Raw genomic sequence first — 6,410 nt, forward strand, 5'->3', positions numbered from 1 at the left:
ACTCTAAACAGCGGACTATAAACCAGGATGAATTATAGGCTACATGTCGGAATCATTTTAACAAGTACGTACTTGTTGGATGCTTGGCAGGACGCTGTCCAGACCCCTTATTCCAGAGTAGGTCATCGGTCATCCATTTGTATTTCCTCTCTGTTGTATTCGGTGTAATGTAGTCTCAATAAAACTAGTGTATGGTCGAGCGAAATATTTATTTTACTCGCGCGACATCCGCACTATAAAAGCTGTCTGGCGATCAGTAGCATACCTTTCCGAATCACAACGAATATGATGACGTCGCAAGTTATTAGCACATTTTCGCAACTAGACTACTGCAATAAATATTTGGACTGGAAGCATAGCCCCCCACCTATAACACTGTATCAGCCCGTATTGCAACATTATCTGAATTAAAAAATCAACGACAAATTACTAGAATACACTAGCTATTTATAAATGCACAAAATATAATCAGCACATGTAAAGGAGTAGCCTAGGATAATATTATGTTACGAACTAAGCACTTGTAACTTCGTAGCCTACAAAAGGCAAACCAACACGTCGAGCATCAGACCACATACGCTTTAGGCGATTAGACTACTTAATATCACTTCAAGTCGTCGACGTAGGCTACAAAACCCACATACTGTCAGTGAAGTGCGAGAAATACACCACAAATATCGTTTACTTGGGTGCATCATTTTATAGTCTAACGACTGAGCGACAGTATGATAACAAGAACTGAGATTTTCTCGAGAAGAGCGCAGCCGGACTACGTTTCCGGACAGGGGCTATAGCTTGCCAGAAATCGGCTTTAAAAGTAATAGCCTAAATGCAATTAGGTTACAAAAAAAAATACAACTAGCCAAACTCATATATGGTGATGACGATTGTAAACATACAGGTTAAATAAATAAATATCACGCAAAGTATGTGAAAGGCGCTTTATCTTTAAATAGCTTAAAAGACAATAATCATTTAGGTACAACCAGATCAAGACCAGGTTCTTACATTCTCAATGGTAGCCATTCTAAAACGAAAGAGTCCTGTGAAATAACAGGCCAATTATTATAGCGACTACGCACTTGGGGGCGTGAAGAGGTAAAACAACTGTACAGAGTTGCGCACTTAAAAAACCTGAACGTTTAAACGGAAATAGACCCATCTAAATCTAACCATGGCGTTTAGACACACATCGCCGCTGTTTATGTCAACTTTGAATTTTATCTGCGCAACATAAGATGGAATGCGGACATTGGCAAAGCTCTAGTGTCACAGACATGTGGCATAAGATCAAGAAATCTTCTCTTAGCAACAGAAATATGACGCAATTTTAATTCCTGGTCGAATAAGCCACAAAACCAGTCAGAGGTATTTAACATACATTTGCGAAAGGAAACACCTTACAGCCAACAATTTTAACAAACATGACAGCTAACTACAGACCTGCTGTGCTTACAAAACACAGCGCTCCAGCTGCGAGTCAACTAGATGATCTACTATAAATAACTTCACTTACCTTTAGCCTATGAGCCCGGCATGGATTCCGCTTCCCGGTTCAAATGGAATAAAGACGCCCCTTTGGAGCTGACCATTGTATTTCTTTTCTTTCTTCTTTTTTTTTTTTTTTTTACATAATACTAAAGAAGCCTAAAGGCAGGTGCAATCCTGTGCTGCGTATCATCTCCGTTTAGGGAGGCGACTTAGGTGCGCTTCACAACAGTCCTGTTCCACATCTCAAAACAGGAGGACGCGAGTGCGCGTGAGAGATTTTCGTAGACGATAAGTAGTTTCTCACAGTTTGGTTGCCCAGCGCGCACTTCGTATTTCTGTTCCTGCTATTTCATTATATCGTGTCCATCATGTGACACAATGGGGCCTCTCTCTATGGAAACTTAAAGGGGCCTTCCACGTGACTCCTAGCAGAAACAGGACCTTGCGCAGTTACAGTAGCCATGTCACAAGCAGCTTCGAGTCTGCACTATAATAAACCAGCGCATAATGGACTGCGACTTCATTTGGTTAATATACAGACGTCTGCGTGCATGCGTGAGTCAACCCCCCCCCCCCCCCACCCACCACAAACACACACACACACACACACACACACCCACGTACAGTAGCCTATATGCACAAACACCACACCCACACAAAGCATATATATTACAGACAACATAACGGGGGTTATATCCGACATGCATGCATTATTCATGAGTTAATCATAGAAGAATTCTCTTTATTATTCTGTCCCTTTTCTGCTAAATGGGCGCCTGCAAACCTTCCCAGTAGCTTTGTAATGTAACCAATGCTATAATATGGGAATTGAACACCCTTGGTCTTGTAAGCACTAATATCTGTGCATTGAACTCACATTATTCTAATCTATTTCTAAATAACTATATGACTAAACCGTTTAATTAATTTTGAAGCACATTGTTTTAATTTAAAAGATTACCAATGTTAAATGCATCATCTCCTTCCAATCTTTCAAATTGAGTTTATGAGTTCATGATGTCAGCTGACCCAAGGCATGAGTCATAGCAAGTGGCTTCAGTGATGATAATTCAAAAAATAATGACTCATTCCTTTTACCAGAGAATGAGATGGGCTATAGAAAGTTATTACCTTTACAGTGAACAAAAGACCCATGGTTCCAATAGCAACTAATCAGGAGCTATATACATATGAATTGTGACTGATGAATACAGTGACTGATATTATTGACTTTTTGAAAAAAAAACAAACAAACAAAAAAGAAAAAACACATAGCTTTTAATCATGAACCTAAATTGTGTTATTGCATATGCTGTTTTTTCACACTGCTTTACTACTTTATTAAAGATAACGGAGCATTTCATATCTGTGAAAATCTCTACCAAATATTTTTCAGATTCTCCTAAATGCACAGAAGGACAAAGCAAGTTCACTTCATTTTCAAGTGGACTGTGATATTGAGTAATATGTCTAGTTGGCAAGACAGTTCTTGACTTTACAACAAATCAAAGAAATTTAACACACAGAAGGAGAATACATTGACTCACACACCGTACATGCACACATGAAGAGCAGTTTATAATATCTCTCTCACCCTGGCTCGCTCTCTTTCATATTTTATGCATTACATTTTTACATAAAAGTAAATATGGATCTTGACAATGGTTTACCTCTGGAGTACAACATAAAGTCCCAAAGCCATTAAAAGAGAACACCCAATTGCTACCGTAACTCACCCTCTCTTTTTTTATGTCTCATCCATTTCTTTCCCTTGCCGTTACTCTTTTAATCTCTATCTCCTATGGCTGACTTTCAACAATATTCTCATGGCACCTGAATGACAGCTAGAATGTTCTTTTCTTCACTTCCACAGCTTCGATCCACTTCCTCTGCCCCCTGGAGGACCTAGCACTATATTACAGCCCCTAACTGTCCCAAAACTGAGTCAGACCTAAGCCACGTTTCCACCAAAAGTACCCGGAACTTTTAGTCCCAGGAACTACTTTTCAAGGAACTAAAAGGTTCCTTCAGCCCATTGTTGTCTGCGTTTCCACCGCAGTCTAAAGTCCCGCGAAGATTAGGCAAATTAGCCCACTGATGTGCAATTAGCAATTAATCAATACACAACAAACAAATTATATCTTTATGAACTGAAGGCACATCAAATATGACTTTTGTTTAAGACATATTATTGTAAGTGAAATTAAAGTCCCAGTACATGCCATGTGCTCCTAAAACCTTGAAATATAAACAGAAAGGTTGCATTTGGCTGTGTTAGCTGTATTATTAGCAATCCCAGAATTTATACCTGTGGCTGTGGGAGTCATGTTTTAAGAGGTTTGGCAAACATGTCTGAATAAATGAATAAGCATTTCACTACATGGCACAGTCAGAAAAAAGACGCATATCACATTTCAGATAATCTCAGTATAGTGGGGGTAATGGTGGGGATATTTTGAAAATTACCTTTTTCAGAGACCTTATAGAAGAAAGTTAAAGAAGATGTATTCACAGTGAACATAACAGGCTATGTAATATCCAATGTTATGAATAAACTAATAAACACAGATAAGGTTCCTGTTCAAGCCAATTAACTGTTCATAATTATGTGTATTTTAAACTACATATTCTAACAGGTATTACTAGCATGCATTTTAATTAATTATGATTCTGGGCAAGTAATGTAGCCTATATATTAACATAATCACACAATGAATCCCTTAATTATGTGACCAAAAGATGTTATTCTTTGGTATTAAATATGTTGATATGCTTTCTGTTGCTTCGTGAGTAGTAATGCCGACTGTATATATAATATATATAAAAAAACACTCCCTCTGTTACTAAATATTTTGAGTAGCCTAAGTGACATGCTAGGTAACATTACATTTATATCAAACTGCTTTAATGCCAAAACCGCGCACTGTTCGGTTATACTGCCTATGTTCCCGGTGACCATTACTGACGTCACAAATTGTTTACCGCTTGACACCGGACAAGGGATGTAACGTCGCGTACCTATATATCTCGATCAGTGCTCCATCATTTACGGTATTCTCCTCATCCTGCAGAGTTCTGAGCACGCACTTAAGAGAAATGTCATTATCCTTCACTCCTCCCACGGGGCCGCTTCCAAGCGATGCTGTGACTCACCGGCTAATTGCATTTCATTTCGGGAGGTCAAGTCACAGTGCTTGGGATGTTCAAAGAACCCGGCGTGTTTACATGACAATTAACATAGGCTACATGTCACACTGTTCGTGACTCTTCGAACGGTATTCTGATAATATAGGATACGATTTTGATCAATCAATCTATTTAAGCCCTGAAATTATATATCTCGGGTGATTCCTGCTGTTCAATCATATGAAGAAGTTACTGCAAGCTTAGGCCTAAATTAGATAGGCTGTAGCTATATTACATTGTTGTATTGTATAACAACATAATTTAACCATTTTAGCAGTGAAGTGAATATGGTCTTTTTTTTCGATCATTGAAAACTCGTTTTGCCGCTGCAGTAGAGCTGCAGTGCTCACACTGAAACAATGGGCTATTATAATATGAGCTTTGAAACGATAACAACGATTACGACAAAAACGATAAACCTAATAATAATAATAATAATAATAATAATAATAATAATAAACAATACCACCATTATTATTGTGGGGATAATAAACATAATTACAACTACGTTTTTATATCATATAACTAGTAAAAGGTAGGCTACAGTATAGTAACCGATGTTTCAAATCAACCTGTTGTGATCATTCTCATGGTAAATGCCTTGTCTTACATAACAACTTTAATTATACTCTCATACTTGTTTGTTTTTTATTATTAGACTAAATACGAGTTTGCAACACTATCCCCCCCCCTAATGTTCGTTTTTTTTTCTCACACTTGACAAAAGAAATAAGAGATCCCCACCAAGGCCCCCCAGAAACGTGTGAGCGTGTGAGAGGGACAGGCCCCGCCGCTGACAGACGCCCTGCTGGGGAATTAGCGGGGATTACACGAACTCCCAACAAAGCAAACCCTATTCTCCCAGACTGCGGGCATGGGATCTCTCCTGTAGGTAATGGCACGAACACACCCTCTTCCTAAACATGAAAATAAAATAAAAAAACAATCACAGTAAAAATAAAATAAACGAAGTAACGACCAGCTATGCAGGCTAATGTAAGTTTTAGTAAAAAAAAAAAAAAAAAAAAGAGACGATTTTGCAGCCATAAATAACTAAGCAAACATGTTTAAAGATAATAAATTTTAAGTTGATCTATATAATATCCATATCAACCAGGTCTGTTTAATTGCCATTACTAGTAATTCAGAATGCTGGATGCTAGTGAATTTATAGTAGTTTACTGAAACACAATGTCATGAACACTTACAGTCTGATTAGGTCATCCTAGGCTCTTCATATCCCCTCCCATGTCATGCAATGGTGTCAGACTCAGTATTAGTCACCACCAGGAGATGATGCGTATACACACAGAGTGAAAATACATGACCTAAGCGTGACAATCAGATCACCTCAAAAATAGTAAAATATCGGCAGAGAAAGGCACGTGACACAACGAATTATTATTACTGTTGCTGTTGTTATTATTATTAAAAATTACCATAACAACGACCACGACAATAATAATTATAAGAAGAACAAAGGTAAAGCCATAGGCCTTATAAACAATTAGAATTTACAATTTAGTCATTTAGCAGACGAGTTTAAAGTGAATAGCAAAATGTAATTGTATGAGATCTTTTATTGTTTTAAATACAGCATCACACACGGAACCGTGAATTTGTAAATAGCTCAGTACATTTTAACAGTCGGAAACAGTTCAGGTTAATGACCAGCCAAATGCACAATGTTTTAACGGAAATTAAAATCATAAGTTGTCAATGGAAAAATAGGT

The 6,410-nt window shown here is 37.7% G+C and overlaps 1 long non-coding RNA gene across 2 annotated transcripts in view; it reads right to left on the reverse strand.

Annotated features, from left to right (window-relative positions):
• Positions 1 to 1,964, reverse strand: part of LOC135258923 (uncharacterized) — a 29,657-nt gene extending 27,693 nt beyond the window's left edge. Inside the window, exon 1 of one of the 2 annotated variants that reach the window (XR_010331139.1) lies at positions 1,517 to 1,964. This is a non-coding gene — a long non-coding RNA (uncharacterized LOC135258923). Of the gene's footprint in view, positions 1 to 72 lie in introns of both variants that reach the window. The other variant, XR_010331140.1, reaches the window with a different exon arrangement.
• Between the last annotated feature and the right edge of the window lie 4,446 nt (positions 1,965 to 6,410).

This window comes from Anguilla rostrata, chromosome 7 (genome assembly GCF_018555375.3).
Source record: "Anguilla rostrata isolate EN2019 chromosome 7, ASM1855537v3, whole genome shotgun sequence".
NCBI classification, from domain to species: Eukaryota; Metazoa; Chordata; class Actinopteri; order Anguilliformes; family Anguillidae; genus Anguilla; species Anguilla rostrata.